The sequence below is a fragment of the Agelaius tricolor genome, unplaced genomic scaffold, assembly GCF_023055355.1.
Source record: "Agelaius tricolor isolate 1412-34295 unplaced genomic scaffold, bAgeTri1.0.p SCAF_5, whole genome shotgun sequence".
Classification (NCBI taxonomy): domain Eukaryota; kingdom Metazoa; phylum Chordata; class Aves; order Passeriformes; family Icteridae; genus Agelaius; species Agelaius tricolor.
Window position 1 is genome coordinate 35146865 of NW_027269265.1, and position 20269 is coordinate 35167133.

At 37.6% G+C, this 20269-nt stretch overlaps 1 protein-coding gene across 4 annotated transcripts in view; it reads left to right on the plus strand.

The window, feature by feature from the left end:
* The window catches only part of SIPA1L1 (signal induced proliferation associated 1 like 1), a 200803-nt gene that overhangs the window by 80236 nt on the left and 100298 nt on the right, over positions 1 to 20269 (plus strand). For 2 of the 4 annotated variants that reach the window (XM_071427211.1, XM_071427214.1), the window contains exon 4: positions 1698 to 1783. The exons of the other annotated variants lie outside the window; for them this stretch is intronic. The gene's annotated coding sequence lies outside the window, so the exon portion shown is untranslated. The remainder of the gene's footprint in view (positions 1 to 1697; positions 1784 to 20269) is intronic. 4 annotated transcript variants of the gene reach the window in all.

Here is a 20269-nt window from a genome sequence, read left to right on the forward strand (position 1 = left end):
TGATCACTTCTGCTTGACACATGAGCTTCTGTTTAATCTCTAATGTCTGGGAAGGCATTTTAAGTGCAAAACAAGTAGAAAATAATTCCAAATGGCTGGAGGACTGACAATGTAGTTCTGCATCAGAGTTTTATATTAGTTTACCTGTTTTAATTGGAAAGGAAGTTTTAGGATATGTACTAAAAATAAAAATTGCCAGACCTAAATCAACATAATTCTGTTTCTGATCTTAGGAGAAAGTTGCATTTTTCAGTGAAGGTTGGTTTTTCTTTTCTATTTATGTTTTTTCCCCATTGTTAATGAAATTAATCTCACTTACGAACAGCTCTTGAAATAATTAAGTGTGCTACTGAAATTGTAGTTGTTCTGTTTCCTTGAAAGTCCCAAGCAGATTTAAAATTAAAAACCAAAACAGAAAGCCACTGGAGGATAAAATAGGCAGCTTACACAATAGAAGTTGCAAATGGGAAAACAAAAATCTTGAGCTTGTCCTACACATTAATTCACTGAATTCTTTTAAACTGATGTCTTTTTGGAAGGGGTGGTCCAGACTTTTCCCATCTGCTGATTTGATGGTTGCTTCAGGGTCTTTCACCTAGGAATAGTGGGAGAGGAGAGTGCATGAAGTGTGAGCTGCAGGGCACAGCACATGCAGCTTGGTATTGCCTTGTTAAAGACAGAAGGCATCTCTTAGATGTTTTTCTTAGTTCAGATAATCAAATATTTAATGATGGCTGGTGTTGGTGTTGCAGTACTGGTTCTGATGCATTTGGGAAAACTGTCCTGTAGTTGACTTCTGAAGCTGTTGTGTTGGGATTAGGTTTTACTACCTAAAATGTATCCTTTTCTAAATGACACTGTCTCATTAATGGAAGTAGCATATTTTGTGTTGTCTGCCTACAGCTATGTTCCCTGCTGAGCCAAAGGCAGAGTTGCTTATCAGCGAGTCTTTAATTTTCTGAGGTTTGTAGTTTGTAGTGTTGCAAGTCAAATCTGCACAGGCTGATGGTATTCGAGTAGCTAAGTTTGGTGAAGGAGCTTTGTTTTGCCTCACTCCCAGTTTATAACAGTGGTGAGGCTTGGCAGGGTGTGCTGAGGCCCCTGAGCTGTGCCCCGTGCTGCAGTCGCAGCCTCCGGCGCTGAGGCTGTCCCGGAGGAGCGGGGGTGCAGGGACAATGTGGGTGCAGGGACAATGTGTGCGGTACCACCAGTACCGCCCGCGCTGGCATCCAGCGCTCAGTGCAGAGACGAGACAGCTCAGTCAAATACCAGAGGCTGAGGGGCAGAAAGGAAGGAGGAGATGCTAGGCTGGGACACAGAGGGCAAGCTCTCAGATGAGAGGAACAAAGACTGTGAAAGCCAGAGAGTGTTTTAGAGAAAAAGGGGCTATGCAGGGAGCAGGAGAAGGAGAGATGAGAAGAACTGATTTATAAGCAGCAATGAATAACAAAAGGAGGTTCTGAGCATAGAAAAAATGCAAATAATTACTTGTTTGGGTTAAAAAAGTTCTGGATGTCCTGGACCATCCCACTAGTACTAGAAAAGTACTGCAGTTTGATACTGCTGGGATTTTGTGGCAGGTGTTCTCAATGGAAGGTTCTTTTTTTTCAGGAATATCATTCTCCATCTCGTTGGCTATTTAGGTCTTGAATTAGTTAACCTGAACAAGAGTATTTTATCTCTATATTTTGTTTCAGTTTTACTAGCTGCTGCTTCTTTGAAGAGAGATTACCTGCATCCTTCTTCAAATGCCTGTGGTATTTTCAAGAGGAACCATTCTTCTGTAAGTGGGGATTTTTCTATGAACATAAAATTAAAAACATGAATTAGTGGAATGCATTAATAGGAATGTGGGTGTGAAGAGAAGTCTCAAATGTTTAAAAACTGGATGCTTTTTGTACATAGTATGGTTTTCATGATTCATAATTGAGAATAACGATTGATGCTCAGGGGAAGCTACTTTCTTTTTCATTTGGTCATTTGAAATGAATAGTATACTTCTGTTAAAAGCTCAGACAGTGATGATAAAAGCAGTACTTGTCTCTGTCAACATTTGTGAGAAATAAGTCTCTGGAGATTTCTGAATGTTTTATTTAATGATGAGAATAGTAAATCTGTCCTGTCTAGTGTCTGGATGAGCTGTCTTGTATCAAAACATTATTAATTGATTTTTACACTTTACAGCTGTGTTTTGGGAATAAGTACTGGAAGGAAAGCCAAAAGCTCAATTCTGGATTTTAAGAATCATACTGGAAAAGAGTTAAGGGATTGATTTAGTTTTCTATCTTAGAAATTTTGAGGAGGAGGAAAAAGGAGGGACTTAAGCTGCCTATTAACTTTGTTTGCCAGCAGTCTCAAACTAGTTACGTCCTCAGAGGGGTATGGTTATTCATTTCTGGGCAAATACCTTGGTTTATGAAGATAGGCATCCAGTGAGGCCTTTATTTTCACTTAAATCTGTTATTAACAATAAATGGTGGAAGTAGGGATTTACTGGGACTGCTGAACTGTAGATTTGTTTCTTCAGATAAGAATACTGTTGAGGCCAGTTGTCAGCTTTTCTAGAAATATGGAGTTTTACATTCTGGAGACATTCTATACATTAACCAATTCCTTAAACATTGTGTTTTGTCTTTATTCTGAAACTCATAGTGTAATGTCAGATGGTACAGTATGGATAAAGGACTGTGTATGTTTGTATCAAGGCTTGCTTCAGCTTGAGTAAGAGATATTCTGAGAATTTTCTCCCCAATTTAGAAATGCATTTTCAGGGAAATAAACACCTTCACAAATAGCTATTCAACAGGAATTTGTGGGGCAAGTTAGCCCCTAGATGTATTTTGCCCTCACAAGGGGACATTCCTTTGAAGGTTCTAAAGCAGGTTAATTTCAGTTTAGTTGAGCCATGAGTTTTCTATATGCTCGTGTTTGCTTTTTCTCCTCCTACTTGGAAGGCATACATGCATTCTTAAAATCTTTAGGATATAGTATAGTTTGTTCTGCTGGTTTGGAAGCTGAGTGTGCCTGTAATGTGAGGAGATGACTGTAGGCCAGAAATAGAGAAGATGGGAATGGAGATGGGAGGGTTCAGTCTCCCTGTTCCTGGCAATGGCCAGCTGCCAACTGGGCTGAAGCTGGAATGTTAAACTGCAGCTCTGGGCTCAGAGTGGGCCCCCAGCACACGTTCTGTGGCCTCAGAGATGCCAGTGTCTCTTTTGTCCCTCACACAGATTGGATAGATCATTGGGGAGGCCTTTAGACACCCTGAGAGCTGAGACACACACACAATGCTGTTTTGCAGGCAGAAACATATGGAAGTATAGAAGTCAGCTCTTTATTCTCCTGCTGTAAAATAATGCTCAGAAATCCTGTGGTGCAGCACATTTTAGGGGACTATTCAGATGAAGTATTGAATTTCCTGGACTTGAGGGAGTCCAGGGAAAAGTGAGAGCTGTGTCTAGTACCATAATCCTTTCCTTTTGCATGGTGTGTTGTGATGTATCTCCTAATTGCTGTGTGCTCAGGAGGAGTCTTCCTGCTAGGACCCCTCTGTGGCGTCTTGAAATTTTTTGTGAGGGGATGGGCCTTCTGAGGACATGCAGCATGCACTGGAGAAGGGTTTTTACCTTTTTACCTTTTCAGGTTATAGCTTTCTTCTTTCTGAAAGCCAGAAAAGCCACACTGAGGCAAGGGGAGCAGGAGGCAAGAAAGGCCAAATTTGGAAGGAGGGAGTTGGGTTAGACACAAGCCAGGGCTGCTTCAGCTGGCATTATAGGAATTGGGGTGGGGAAGAAAAGTGGGGTGCAGAAGGCTGTTGGGCTGTTAAACTGGGAGAGGTTATGGGGCTGGGGGTCTCCAGTCAGTACCAGCCCTACAATGCCCTGTGCTGTGACAGGGAAGACAGGTCTGAGTGTGAAGGTGTTGGGAACTGCAGTGGCAATGGATTGATTCTTGCTTGGATTGAACCATCTGTGCTTGTGTGTTGTTTTTGTGCTTTCCTTTCAGTAATGACTTTTACCCAATTGTGGTTTCGTACATGTGCTAGTCTTTGGAAAGAATTGTGTGAATGAGTTTTTCTTTTCATGAATAGTGGATGTTCTTTCTATTAAGTTTCAAGTGGAAAAAGAGTGAAGAAATGTTTGTCTTGTACTAAAAACAGGACCTCATCTGCTAATAGGAAGGATTTCCATCTACTATCACCTAACTGTATGAAAAAAGAAACTTGAAGAGTTTGTGGAGCACCTATAGTTAAAAACTGCATCTAGGTGGCCTCTCTAAAAGTCAGAATCATTTGCAGACTACTCGAAATGGGGGAAAAAAGGATTATCTGTACTAACAATCCTTTGAGAGGGAACTGTCCTGTGGTTATGAAAGCAGGTGTAAGAAATTCGTGCTCATATCTGTGGTACCATTAATAGGCCAGTTCTAACCTTTATAGCTTTCTATATAATTGAAATTTTAAAATTCTCATCAGGCTTTTATTGGTATGTAGAATGAATGACAAATACAGATTGCATAAACCTCCAGTGGTGAAACGTACAAAAAATAGAAGTGTCCCACACAAATCCATTGACCTTTTGTCCCATCTGGAGAAAAACAACCCACCTGTGCCACGAGGGACACAGAAGTTGAAGCCTTCATTATTGGCTTAATTGCTCATATTTTTATAAAGAGACTTCACAGTATTTCAAGTGATCTGGTTTCCAGATGTACAGCTATAGAGAATAATTTATGTGAAGGATTTTGAACTAAGAGATGATTTTACAAAAGAATTTTTTAAAGTGCATGCAACAAAAACTGAGAGCTCTTTGCTTCCACCTCTTTTATGTTAACATCTGTACTTACTTGTACCAAAGCTATTTTGTTTTCCCAGTTTTAATTCTTACCATCAGTTTCATCTAATCATCCAGTTACAGTTTGTTTAAAAAAAAAAAAAAGATGTAGGAATTTGCAGGTATTTTTGTAACAAATAATGTTTCACAAGGATATTTATACAACAGCCAATTAAAATTGCTACTTTAAGGTTTGTTTTGGTAAGATTTTTTTCTCAATCAGCCTCTTGTAAAGGTTTGAAACTTTTCAGTTTTGGAGTGGATCTGCTTTGCCTGTCGTTAGACTTTCAGTACTTACAGCTGTATTTAACACTTGTAGACATTGAATATGGGAGGTTTTATATCAAGCACTCAAAGCAGGGGTCAGTAAGAGCATTTGCACCTGATGTGCTTCCTTGGTCCTTACCAGCAGCATTTTAAAATGTTACAGAAAATGAAAGCAACTTCATCATTGTATTATGACAGTCAGATTTGCAGTGATTCTAAGTAGGTTTAACCAAATATTCCTGTTCTATAGATATTTTCATATATTATCACCGTAAATTAATTTTTGCTCTTTTTTAATGAAGGACTACTGGCTGTCAGTGTCTTTCAGATGCCTGTCAACATATCACCATAGCTCTTTTCATGTGTACACATTAAAAATTACCATATCCATAGGGAAAATATTTTAAGTGGAGAACTTCTTTTAAATATTTTATGAGTAAAAATGTAGCCATAAAAGGCTTCATCCTTTAAAATTGCAAATGCAGTAAGATGTAGGCTAAAACAGAGTTGTGGTCTTAATTCACCTGAGCAATATTTATATTTAACTGTGATATACAACATATGTAAAATTTACCCTTTGAGACTAGTGCAAATTTGAGAGACAGTAAGAATTTTCAAATGCAAATTCATACAATGTTGTTAGCATAAGAGTATGTTTTAACTGAGAATGCATTTGGTCTGTGCAAGAGGAGAACCTCTGAAACCCTTAAAAAAAAAACCCAGAAGGGACAGGACACAATCCCATTAACACACAGGGATCTGTATACTAAATAGAAGATATATAAATGAGGTAGATGTTGCTTTTTACTAGTTTGTTATTGCTGTATGGATTTTTGTTTTAATTTTATTTTTAAGGCTCTTAAGCATTGCCTGAAAGAACATGCTGAATACTTCTTGTTTTTCTCCCTTTTGCAGGTGTTTATTTTCCTTGATTACATCTATAGTACTTCCTTGTGTCCTAGGTAACTTAAGAACTGTGGTAGACAGTGTCAGTTTGAAAACGTTTTATGGGGGGGAGAACGTAGTCTGCTGTCAGTGCTTGGGTTCAAAGGGGAGTCTGTGATGGCTGCAGGGCATTTAATTTCTTATAACTGCACTGAACTCTTGAAATCTGCAATCACAGCTTTTACTTTTTCACAACAGCTCCCTTTTTATGAATTTTAGTAAAATTTTCTGGTTAGGATGCATTAAGTTTGTTTACTTTGTTTTAAAGCTCACTTGGAGTTATTTTCTTAATTTCAGAAAGGTGTCATTATTAGGCCTGTTTTTCTAATATTATCCAATAATTCAATACTTTAATGCAGATGTATTTAGATTAATACAGAAATCTGTAGGCAACCAGTTGATTTGAAGCAAGTATCTTCTTCAGCTTGCATAGGTACAGAGCTGTGTGTCCATGCTGTGAAATGTCAAATCATAAATCCAGTATAGGAAATACTTTAGAATGTCTAGTGTCTTTTTTCCTACAACTTATAAAATGAGATCAGTCCTGAAGTAAAAATATTCCTGGTAAATAACAAGATAAATTGAGAACTGTCTTAACCTTACATCAGAGTATTCATATGTGGGCTGGCAGTGGTTTAACGAAGTCAGTACAGTGTGATTTCATATATTCAATCACTATCATTTGTGTGTATTGAACTCACTTTCCATTAAGGGGCTTTGAGATAATATTTCTATTTGTTTTTTCAATGTCAATTTCCATGTTTAAGAGTATCTTTGAATATTTTTCAATTAAAGAAATTAATTAATGGATTGAAGTCAAATGTTATTATCTTTGTTTTGTTCTTCCCTCTGCCCCATCACACATGCACAAAGGAGATGCTTAGCTTCATACAGTGGAATGGATTTTTGTTCTAGTTGGGGTGTTTTAATTTACATATGCAGTAGGAAAGTTATTCTTCAGTGATCAAGGATTCTGTGAATGGTGCTTTTTAACTGACACTGTGATGAGCTTCAGCACAGAAGCTGTAGCTCTCCTAAGTGTGTCAGGTAATCACATGATGGTGAGACTGATTTAAATCAGTCACATCTAGTTTTTCATGTGTTCAGAATACACTTCAGAGTGACAGTCATACAAAAGTTCAGCATTTCACAGCTTACTAGTTGTGTTAGAAGTAGGTTTTAAAATATTAGGAGACTTTAGGTTTTAAAATATTAGGAGAAGAATGGTTAGGAGAATAATAACTGTTATATTGGACTAAAAACATAAATGGCAGTGGGAGAGGAAAATAACGTCCAGTATTGTATTTTCAGGTTCTATTAATATACAGTCTAAAAACCATAGATCTGTAAATAATTTCCAAGATTGTGGTGAAAATTGTTTTTTTTTTTTTAAAAAGGCAGATAAATGGGATTAAACACTATGAATGGCTGGAGCCCACCTTCTCATCTGAAGTGCAGAAATTTTTATGAACTAACAAATGCAAGAAGTTGTGGGCAGTTTTTCTGTGATGCAGCTTCATGATGTTCATATTTCCAGAGGGAAGAGGTGATGGGTATGAGAAGAGCCTTCCTTTCTCCATCTTGGAAATCTGCACTGTAAGAATACATTAGAGACTTAAGCTTTCCTTTTTAGCGATTTTCTGGAGCTTTTTTCATTAAATTCTCCACGTACAAGAAATCAGCATCTGTCTTGTTAATTTAGAGAAAGTTAAGATTAATTTAAAATGCTCAAAGTGCTGTATTTGTTCTTGAGGAGATGCTTTGCTGGCATGGACTGGGAGAAGTCCTCTCATTTTGACTGGCTGCTGTTACCAGATTAATCCTGCTTCATATTTAGGCTGAGGAACATCCTTCTTGTCTTTGCAGAGCATGCCCCAGTAACCAGCTTCCTTTTCCTTTGGTCTCCAACAGGTGGCTTAATTTAAGAATGTTTATTAGCTCATTCCCATCACTGTTTCTACATGGAAAGGGAAATTTTCATTTATGTTGGTTCAATAATAGTATTTCCTGGCAACATAATGAGCTTGATCCCGCACATTTTCAGAACGTAGGCTCATCAGAAGTTCCTGTGACTCATGAACATAGAACTTTTCATCCAGTTAAATTTTTCTCCAATAGAGTATTAAAAAAACCCAAAACCCTACAGGCATATACTACTGGAAGTTCCCTTTTGTACCACTTAAGGAACTGTACTTTCTTTCATGAGTTACTCCTGCCTCATTGGTCAGTATCAGTCTCACTCACATCCTCTTCTTGGGCAGATTAATTATTTCAAGCTGTCTTCTCCATCTTTTACCAGATTTGGGAATGCAGTTTTCCACAGTTCACCTGTGTGTTTTTACCCACACGTAAAACATATAGGCAAAAAACCCCTAAACTCTAACCCTTTCAAGGCTTTTTATTTCCTTTGTTTACATTGTTTTCTTTGTTTTGTTTACTGGTGTGTGCAATGATCTTATCAGAAAGTTATACTGAAAATGAACTCTAACTTTTGTGTCAACATGCTTACTTTCACTTCCACAAATTTTGCTGTACAGCTGGAATAGCTGTGCTTCACTAGTTTAACATGAAAAAGGACTCTATCTTGATAGTGTCTGCTTTTCTGGGGTTGAGTCAAGTTTGCATCTGGTGGAGTTTATGGAAGCCAGTTTTTCTCAGTACAGAGACTGTGGACAATTCATGTATGAATTCTTCAAGAATATTTTTTTCAGTAAGTGTGGTATACCAGATGGCTTTGAGACCTATTTAGCTATCTGTTCTTAATCTTTCTTTGCTGCTTCAGACCTCAAAACTCAATTTCCCCACCTGCTAATAAATATAGGGTCCTAGGAATTGCCATAGTGGGTCAGACCATCTGTTCTTTAATTAGGACCAGTAACAGATGCTTGGGATGATGATGCAGAAAAAAAAAAAATCTACAATAGGCAGTTATGACAGTAATATACTCTGGGGTGTATCTCTGTGATCCTGTTAGTTTGACTTGTGTCAAAAGACTCAGAGACTTTGGTATCTATTCTAGCTCTTTGTTATTCAAATATTTTTTGTTACAATATAATTTTATCCTCTGTGCTTCCCTTTAATGCTGCTAAACTTTTGGCTTGCAGTCCCATATCCTTAGCATTGTTACCTAGGTAGAGGCATGAAGAGGCAGCCCTTTTTGTTGATGGTAAACTTGTCAGTTTTCATTTGGCTGAACATAATCTCTTGTTCTTATAGTATCCTGAGGAGAAACTTCTCTCTACCTTTTGTGTGCTGTTTTCTATCTTGGTGGGGCAGGGGAAATCTGTCTTCTTGATTTCCCCGTTCATATTGATATTTCCATGCTGCTAATTATTCTTGGGTTGTGTCTCTGTAAGGCTTTTAACTAAATGGCAGTAACTGGATGATTCCAATTCTCACAATGTTTCAACTGAGAAAACACTCTGTTAGTTCTTGGGAGAGAGGACTTTTATTCTTTTGAAAATGTGTAATATCTAGGAAATACCTTCAGAATTTTTGCTTTAAATTGAGTTGTAATGGTGAAGATAGCTTTGCAAGGGAAATGTTGGCTAAACCTGAAACATTACTGCAGGCAATTATGTGGCTGGGGCAGAGCCCCTTTTGGTGGGCTCAGAGGATGCTTATGTTTCCCTGAGAAATCCTACATCCAAAATGAGAAGCAGTACTTTCCTTTTTCTTACAGCAACTAGAGTAGTTCTTAAAAGGTTTTCAAACTGGGGCGGTCAAATGCTGGGTTTTGGTAGTAGCCAGCAGCCTTATTATCTAAACAGCAATTCCCAAGCCAGTGGTTGTGGCAGCTAGAGCTGTGCATGGAACACAATAGAAACTTGTGGGGCTTTTTGGGTACCTTGTGCTAATTAAGAGCACTTGGTCTAGAAACCAGCTGATGTAGATCAGGATCAAAAATACCTCTGCAAAATGGGCTTTTATTCACTTCATTCATACCAGTTTTGCAGGGGGAGTGTTAGTGAAGTATTGCTTGGACATTGCCAGCCTCCCTAAATAGCTTAAAATGTTCTGCATAGATGCTTAGAAAAGTCATGAAACCTCAAGGTGAGTGCAAGTTAGTAGTGAGGAAGTGGGTAGGATTTGGGGCCGTGACTGAGAAGACAAGTAGGAAATTTAATGGTGGGGAGAGAGGCATCTTCTTGTGAGATACATTAGTGAGGAGAAATGAAGTGTTGAACCCTATCCTAACTAGCAAGGGAATGCAGTTGTTTTTCTAACCTGCTTCTGAGCATTAGAGCCAGCCGTCTTTGTTGTGCTGTGTTCAGGTTTCCAAGGAGATGTGAGATATTTTTAGGAAACTGAGAAATTGAGAAATCATGGGAAGAGGAATTTTAAATGCATGTCAAACCTGAAGATACAGTGGCAATATTTTAAAGATAAATTTGAAGCGCCGTATGACTGAAATTTTCTTTTTCACCAATGGTGATGACTTTAGTGTTTAACTGAGAGCTATTTTAGGATGATAAACAACATTCCTTTCATTTTCAACTGCTTGGAGGGGAGACCAAGTGCCTTGCAATAGATGCGATTTATTCCAAAGTCTGCAAGAATTTTTTACTCGGGATCAGAAACCCTGAAATGTTACTGAAGATTTTTGTTTAAAGAATCTACATATCTAATTCTTGAGCTAGCTATTTGGGTTGGGAGTGCTCAGTTAAAAGATTTTGCATGTTGAGCAACTTGGGAATGTTCTGTGCCTAGAATGCTGAGAGTGATGTAAGATTGTATGAAATGCTCAAGTAACCTTCATGAGGAAATTAGGGATCTTCAGTTGACAGCAGCATGTATGTTGTATATGATTGTTTTTCCTGTAAAAGGTATGCAGATTCAGACTTAGGCTTAGGAGTTCTTGGTAGTTGCAGGGAGTCCCTTGAAGCTGCCGGATGAGTGGGCTAATTTTGCTAATTGTGAAGATATGCCTGTGTTTTGTGAAAGACCTCATGATTTAGACCTCATCAAGAGTTGGACTTCTGTATTGGTGGCGGCATCACAGTGTGTGTTAGAGGATGTTTTAGTGCAGCGCTGTTAAAATTAGATAAATGTGATTGCAGCAGACTTACAAACCAAAGGAGAGACTAATTATCATTTGTGCTTATTGCAAATTACCTACTTGCTGCTGTACAGCCTTAACCTTTGAACTTAAGATTTTGAGCTTAAGATTTTTTTCTAGTCATACATTGCTGTTGATTTGTTGTGGTGCTGGCTGATTTTCTATTTCTTCTGTTTATTTTAACCCTCTTGGGATTTCACTTTTATGCCCATGCTGTCACTAAACGTGCTGATCTCTGTTGTGGTTACAGTACTATTCATGCACCTTTGGTATGGCTGGCAGGTTGAATGGGGCAGGTGGGACATGTAACAGGAATTCATGGGGAATCTTTAAAAATTCAGAAGGATAAGCAGAAATGAAAAATACTACCATGTGGATGAGCATCTGAGGTGGAAGCCTTGGAGGGGACTGTAGTTCAGACTAGGTAGTGTAGGGGGAGGAATAGTTATAATGAATGTAGGTAAAAAACATTGGCTCCAACTTCAGGGTAAATAAGGTTGTGAATTGACAATGAACTATGTATATTGGAAATCAGTCTTCCTCAGAACTACTTGTTTAGGGAAGCCAGCAACCCACATCCAACAGCATTGTTGGACCCTCAGCTGTGATAGTTCTTACTGTTTTTTCTGAAGATCAATGAGTATTTTCTTTACAAGCATGCAATAATGGGCCATTGAAAGATATATGGAACACCTGATTTAGTTAAAAAAACTCAACAAAGTATGAATTTTTTAGAGCTTCACTAGAAAAAACAAAAAAATACCAAAATGCCAAGCATGGTCTTGAACTTTTTGGTAGAAGAGTCCTTCCTTTTTATACATTTAAAATGTCTTTTCTAAAATGCTTTTAGTTGTCATATCTCTTTATGATGGTTTCCTGCTGATTTTTACTTTTAAGGCACTAGGTTTTGTTCTACTGAATATTCTAGGAAGGAATCATCTGCATGTATTTAATAACTTATCAAACCTTAATTTCATCCTGTCACCAATGAAGATATTTGAACATTGATGTAAACAAGCAAGTGAATTGAAAACTTTGTGTTAATGAAAATATTTGTAATAATTTGAAAATACTGTTATTGAGAAATCACAGAACACAATGAATTGCAGAAGTTTTGAAGAGTACAAAAGTGTTAAGAAATCTTTTTTATTGATGCAGAAAACCAGATGTCTTTACGAGCTATCACCAGTTGTGGTTTTCAGTTAAACATGCTGATTTCTTGAAGTAGCAGGTCTCTGAACTGCTCTTGTGGTTTGAGTTCTGGCTTTGCTTGAATAACATATTCTTGAAGTCAAGATAATTGAAAAAAGCTTGAGTAACTTCAAAAAGGGACTGAAAATACAAAAGCTTTGGGTTATAGTAACAAACATTACTGCAGGTTACATTGCCTGATGTATAGGAGCAATTAAGTTGTTTCTCATGTATGAAATGGCTTCAGACTTCAGGTTAGGTTTAGAGGATGTATTAGGAAGAGATTCTGTCCTGTCAGGCAGTGCCTGTGAGGCACTGGAGCAGGTTGCCCAGAGATGTTGTGGGTGTTCCATTCTGGGAAGTGTTCAAGGCTGGCTTGGATGGGACTTTGAGCAAACTGGTCTTGTGGCAGGTGTCGCTACCCATGACAATGGTGTTGGGCTAGGCCATCTTTAAGGTCTCTTCCAACCCTGACTGTTCAATGACTTTGGCATTCTATGTGTGGAAAAGGTGAAAGTGTGAGGGGTAAATTAAATAAGGGTCAAGTAACGAGGAGAATATAGGTTTTTTTTCTGTTGGCATCTGCGTGCAGAGAGACCTTCAGTAAGCACTTCAAGTTATTGAGATGTACTTTCTGAACTTTACCGTAGAGAGTAAAGTGAAGATTTTTTTTTTTTTTGCAGTGAAACCTCAGTGCTAAAGAGGAATTTCAAAATTAAAATAAAATTATCATCTGTCAGGAGAGATTCATTAGCTGCTATTCAGTACTGAAAACTGAGCAAAATGCTTATGGCCAGCTAAATCAATATGAATGTGTTACATTGCTATATTTTTTTCCTTGCACACATAACAAAACATGTCTAAATTTTGATTTAGGCATGATTGCAGCTGGTTAATGTCCACTTGTATTTAAAACATTTTTGAAAGAAAATTATGCTTTTCTGACAATTAGTTTTATTTTAAGGAGTACTAAGCACAATTTTTTAAATGGATGAGATGAGTTCTGTCTCTTCAGTTATCTTCCATACAAAACTTACACCAAGTTTCATTAAAGGGATGGTTTGCTGCTGTGAACATTAAACTTGTTAAGTCTTGTACATACACCCCTTCCTACGTGTAGTTCCTTAATAATTTTATCCTTGAGGATGCTGCGTAGGGAATCCAAAATTGCACACATCTTGCCTAAGGGAAGGTCTTAATTGTGGTATGTATTTTGTTGTAAAGTCAGAAGATTAGTGTCTTTGGTAGGTTTAGTAATCAAAACAGTAGAGGTCTGGCTACAGCAAAATGCTGTGGGCCCCTCACATGGTGTTTCAAGCAAATGTTCTGATTTTTTTTTTCCTCTGTGAGAGAGATTTCTGCTCTTGCCTGAATGTAAATGTCATATGGCTGAATGAAATTTGGTACTCTGAATAATCATTGCTACTTGTGCAGTAACATATCAGCAGCCTCGAAATGGGCCTGTCCCTTCTGAGCTGCTGCCTCCTGTCTTTGTGTGTTTGTGGGCACAGGCTCACCTGCCCTCTGGTGTCAGCTGCAAGCAGGGAATGCAGTAGCATTCCCAAGTGTTCAGTCTCTGAAGCTGGGAAAGTGGTTGTGCACTCCTCCACAAAACAGGGTAGAAAGGTGCTATCTCTGTAAGTGATATGTTTAACATGCACAGTACCTGTGGCAGTATAGGCCTAATGCTTTTCCTTTCTGTTGTGAAAAACTGTGTACCTTTGCACAAGCTTTCATCTTCTGTTTTCATCTGAGAGAAGAGTGAAGGCAGTATGCTTTCCACCTAATTATGTTTTATACTTTACATGGGGACTTCTGTTTCACATCCAGGAGCATTTCAGAGCCATGCTGTGGCTGATGCGCTTCTCACCTCCAGCGCTGTCATCTTCTCTGAAATGCTACCTGTGGATATAGATTCATACAGTTGTTTGTCAGAAAGCATGCTAAGTTAATTGGGCCCAACTCTTGACCTAATACTCCCAAGTTTGTCAGTAAGCCACATCCCCAAATGCCTCATTTAGACATCTTTTAAATACCTTCATGGATGGTGACTCCACCACTTCCCTGGGCAGCCTGTTGCAATGCTTGTCAGTCCTTTTGGGGACAATGTTTTTCCTTAATATCCAGTCTAAGTAACTGGTACAACTTGAAGCCACTTCCTCAGGTCCTGTTGCTTGTTACTGTGGAAAAGAGACCAGCCCCACCTTTGCTACAACCTCCTTTGAAGTAGTTTTAGGTATTCAAGGAAATGCAGTGGTGTGAGTCAATGCTATTAAAAATGCTGGTGAACCAACATTGTTAAATAACAGGACACAGTCTCCTTATGGTCTTGAATTTGGCCCTGACTGTGGGGACACAGCATCAGCTTTTGTCCTTGAGACTTTCTATTACTGTGCAATGAAGAAACCACCTTTATGGCACATCATGTGTAAGGTTACCTGTGCTGTTTGCATTATTCAGTTTGTAAAATGAGTGGATGTCTTTGGTGCTAATTAAATATCATCCTGCCAGGAACCAATTACTCATAAGCATCCGAAACAGCAGAAGCATGATACGGTGTTGCATCCAAGGGAGGATGAAACATTTCCCTATCTAATGCTTCTTCCTTAGCTAACAAGTCATATTCATTTTATCAGTTGCATTTACATGTGAGAGCTCTAAGCAGAAACCTCAGGGCATTGTAATGCTTAATGTATAATAAATACTATTTGCTTTTTTAATGGCTAAATGAAAATGCATTTTAAGCTTTTATCAAGAATCTTTGTAAACATTTAATCAAACTTCAAAACTAATCTTTAATGTGTTTTTTAAGAGCTCTGGCAAAGAAAATTTTCTTAGTAATGTTGTCACTCATCGAAAGGGGGAAAAATTGCTGCAGCTGAAAGCTGTTTGCCAATTCCTAATGGAATGGTTCTAAGAAGGAAATAAGAGGATTCTAGTAGTATAAACGTTTGGTAGTTTGGGGAATTAAATTAGTGCTGTCAAATCCAGTAGGTTACTGTATGTGTGTCAAGACTGAGGTACATTGATGGGTCTCAAAACCTTGTGTTTGCACACTGGTTCCAGGAGTCTGTTTCCCATTAAGTGAATCAGATGCTTACTTTTTACAGCTGTTTAACCTGCAAAGAGCTATTTTAACTGCACTGTGATATTCAAGAGGCATGTCGCATGTTGCTCTCACCAGTTCTCATCTTTACAACAAAGTTAGGAAACTATTTGTTTCTTTCTTAAGTATTCAAAATAAATATTTCAATAAAATATTGAATGAAAAGCCCTAAAAGCTATCCTTTTGCTATTTAGCATTCACCAATATCTCTTTTGATTCATTTGATATGGTGTCTCTCATATGAATAGGGTGTGGAGAAAACATATTCTTTGATCTGCATCTATTCCTTCGTGTAGAGAAGTGTTAAGATCGATGTCCATGTTTCATTAATTTTTTTAAAAAAATGAATGAGACAGTTATTTTCCTGTGGGGAAATGGCATTCTAATTTTTTGCTTTTAGCTCAGGGATTTGCTGCTATTATGATTATTTACTGTTAGCCCCGCAGGTTGCACTGGTGAAAGTGTGTTCGCAGAACTTTTTAGTGCTGCTTAAAGAAGCTGCTGGAGAGCATGGTTCCTGTTTGGGGTTTTTTAGTTCCCCCTGCTAAAGATAGCACATGCCTCAGGAGCGACACTTTGCAGCATTTGAAGCAGTAGATTCTAGCAAACAAATTGCATTACTTCTGTGAAGTGAATAATCTATCTAATGGATGGCACGTGTTATGTCACGGTGTTAAGGAAATCAATTTCAGCAGATGTGCAGCTGTCTCCCAGCCTCCAGCTGCTGCCTCTCTTATGCTTCACACCCAAATGGCTTGGAAAGTATTTTTGGTAACAGGGAAGGTGGATTTTGATGTATTTTAAGCATCTTGGACTTGAAAAAAAAGCATTTGATGTTTTGTGGATTGTGTTGCTTTAGAAATTGTTTGGTCTGAGTCAATTTCTAAATTGGACAGTAAGATTAGATTCCAACCAGTAGTAACCATAAAAAAATTCTAAAATTATATATTTATTATATTTTTTATATTTATAAAAATATATATTTATTATACTATATATTATTATATATAATTTTATATATTTATTTCAATAATGCATTTCTCTGACACATAGGGTAATCCTTTTATTAATACAGTTCTTCTGTATTCAGTAAAAACCCTACCAAAGTTGTCATTGTTGTCAGAATTCTGTATATGCAGTTTCCCTGTGGAACTTAAAGCATTCAAAGAAGTTTTCTGCAAAATTTTTTTGCTTTCATTTAAAACAATTAAAGCTTCTTATTGACATTGAAGTTTTCTTATGAAATAACATTTGACGTTTTAAATGTCTAAGCAGCTCTTAGTTTAATACAGAAATGCCATAAAAGAAAAAGGTGTCCTGATTCTTTGTTACTGTCATTCTCATTGGTGGTTGTGAGGAGCAGCGCAGTAAATACTTTAATTCCTGAAGAAATGTGCTTTAGTAATATTAAATTATGGCTTTAATGATAATACTTCATAGGCAATTCTTTTGCAAGGAAATTCAGTGCAGTGGTACTAGTGTTAGAACTTGGTCTTTTCATGCAGTTATGTGCAGTAAAATTCACAACACAGTAGAAGAATGAAAAGTGACAGTTGCTTGTTACAATTTAAAGGCATCATAAAAGTTATGATCCATGTGAGAACTTTTAATTGATCTTTTTATGCAGAAGTATAATCCTGACGTACTGCCAAATGAAAGTGCATGTGAATGAAATTAACCAAATTTTCTGGTTAATTGCATAGATTTATTTATCAGACTGTTCTCCTTGAAGAAGCACTTCTGTAGAAGGCTGGATTTTAAAGATTTTTACCAGATTTGGGGGGGGGATTCTCTTTTTTTCTTAAATGAGTACAGTAATTTTACAGTACTTCTTTGTATTTATTAGAGAGGTTCTTAAATTGGCTTTGTGCAGTAGATTTTATATATCATGAAATCTACCACCTTTTTCTCTTTGTAATATATTATTCATTACTTTCTTTGAAGTCCTTGCCAATACTGTACTGTACTGAAATTGTTGTCAAGTGGTTGCTGTATGGTGATGTTCAAGTCTTGTCTGGTGGAAATGTTCTTTTAGTTGTTCAGTCAGTTATGCAGGATATCTTGCTTCATATAAACAGTTGATCTAACTGCTACAAGAATATATCTACAGAGATATATCTGTGCAGAAATATAATTGTAGATATTATGTCTCTGATAGTTATAACATAAAGAGCTTTTTATCTGAAGGTTCTCAAATTGACATCTTCAATTATTAGATTTGTCACGTGCCTAGTCTTTTCCCAGGAGCTGCAATAAGTGTCAATGTCTGGTGTGCAGGAAAATGAGATGTGACAAGAATAATATATAGAGAATATTTTTTAACTGCAATTACTGTGACATCTTCCATTAACAAACAAGAATTTATAAGCATGTCTGCTCAGATTGGAAGTTATGGTCAACTAAAATGAGGTTCTGTAGAAGTTTTTGATGGTCTCATGATAGATAGTGTTGATATCCCAGCTTTTAATGCTGATGATGTACTCTTCAGAAGACCCTTTGTGATGAGTTGTCCATAAAATCTTTGCCTAAAGTATTATGTATTTGGCAGTTCACAAAGCTAGATGGGCATGCTGACATTTCTCACCTTGGGCTTTCAACTGGAGGAATCTTAGTTTTAAACAGAAGAGTGTATTTGAAGTTTTGGTTGCTTCACCATTAACTCTCTTGATCTTATAGTTTTGAGATGCAGATGTTGAAAATAGCTATAAGGCATTTACCTCTATTTCTCTTCTGCTGTGCAAGTCACTTGTGGAACTTTAGTTACCCTGAACATGTCTGAGTTTCCTATGTCCACACTTTTTCTGATGCATATGGATTGGTTTAGTGTAGCTCATGTTGCATGGAAAAGTCTCAGAAGGCAGCTACAGCCAGGGTGCAGAATGTCACATTGGCATGGAAGTAATCCTGTATCTGTATCTACATAAAATAGCCACCAGCTCACTTATCACTGTCTGCTGTGTGGTAGCTATGTCAGTTAAAACAGAGGAAGTATCCCTGGTTAATTCTGCTGCTTTGGATACACTTCTGCCCGGTTCTCTCTGTGTTATGGTGTCAATCCTATGTGCCCTTTACCATGGCTTTCTGCATTTGTCTTTGAGATGCTCTGCTTGTTTTTCTGTCTTTTGTGCTTTATCTCCTGCTGCTGCTCAGGACTTTTGCACAGTGTAGAGTTATGTACCCTGATCTTTGCCCACTGTTTGAAGGGATTTACGGCCCCCTTGGAACGTCAGCTGTGTGAGCTGATGTGTGGTGACTTTTCTTAAAAGGATTGTGTTGTACCATGCTTGTGTCTATGCATGTTCTGAAAAATCAGGAAACTAATGTATGGTATGCTGTGCTATATTTCAAGTGTTGGTCATAACCATTTTTTGTTGTGTACTCAGATTTTTTTTTAATAATAATTCTTGATGTAAACTGTTGATAATTTGGCATCAGTTAAAAGAAACATTTGTGCTGCTGGACTTAAAAACAAATTTCTATTCCTGCCTTGCTCTGCTAAATATCATTGTTGTTCTGAAAATATGGATTGTCTTTTTTTTGGGTTTTTTTTGGTTTTTTTTACATTAACAATACTGTAGTTTTGTCTGTGTAACTGTTTATTGATAGAGAGATGTTAGTTTTGGAAACCTTACACTGTATCAGATGAAAATATTCGCAAATCAACCCACGTGATGCAGGGATTCAGTGTGATCTGGGTTGACAGGTCTTTGAAATGAGCAAAAGGGTGTAGAGCAGAGTCACAACTTGAGTTTTCTAAACAGGCTTGTTAATACTCTCGATGTCTTAGGAAGATACCAAATTATGAGTATTTTTATATACCTCAAATCAGCCAATTTTTGTCCCCCTCATAGTTCAGCATCCTTTGAGTTGGTGGTTTGTTGAAGTTTCTGATTTTGATCTGGTGTTCCAGTACATGAGTGTCAGAAATTTCATGGGAACCCCTGCAGCTCCACTCTCCCTGCAGGCTGATGGGAGGTGTTTGCCCTGTCACCTCTTCTCCTCAGGACTTTATTTTTGTATAGGAGGAGCTGTCAACTTCTCTAATACCTCACAGGATCACAGTGTCATTGCACAGTGCTGGCTGAAACATCCCGGTAACTGACTCCTTTCCTGTCTGTCTGGAACATTAGAACTGCTGGATTAATGAAACTGGTTTTAATTCATAAGAATGACTTCAAGTTTATGGGGGCTCATTGATTCTTCTTTTGTGGTTTGAAGAAATGTCCCTTGCTTCAAATGAATCACAGGAATCTTCACCTTCTTTCCATTTCCCAAGAATTTATCTCATCTCCTTGATATGCTTTAAGCATGCATACTTGAATCCTACATTTCTGCCCTGGTGTAGACAAGCCAGTTATGCAACTATTGCTTTATTAATACAGCTTTAGAAAAATCTGTAGTGTAATCTCCTTAAAGCTTGTGAGACATTAAGGTTCTTGGAAGCCTATCTTTCTATAATCATCATAGGTAATAACCCTTCCAGTATTTCATGACAAGAAATTAGATCACATGCCTAAATAAGATGTGTCTGCCCCAGGAAATCTGTTTTGTCATTTAGCAGACACTTCAGTCTCCATTTGAAAGATTTGGCTTGTCTTGGAGAAGACCCTCCTTATCTATTCTGCCAGCAAAGTAAATCAGCCAGGCTGTTTAATATGTGAGAATTAAAATAACATACTGGGGTTTTTTTCTGATCACCAGGGAAACCTCTAGAGTCAAGAAAAATTGGTGTGTTACTCCATATTTTGTATTTTCAACAGTAGAACAAAACAACTTTTGCTCATTTTTATTCTGCAAATTTAATGCTAGTAATTGACTAAGTGTGGCTGAAATTAATGGCTTTTGCCAGCTTCTGCTGCATTAGGCTAT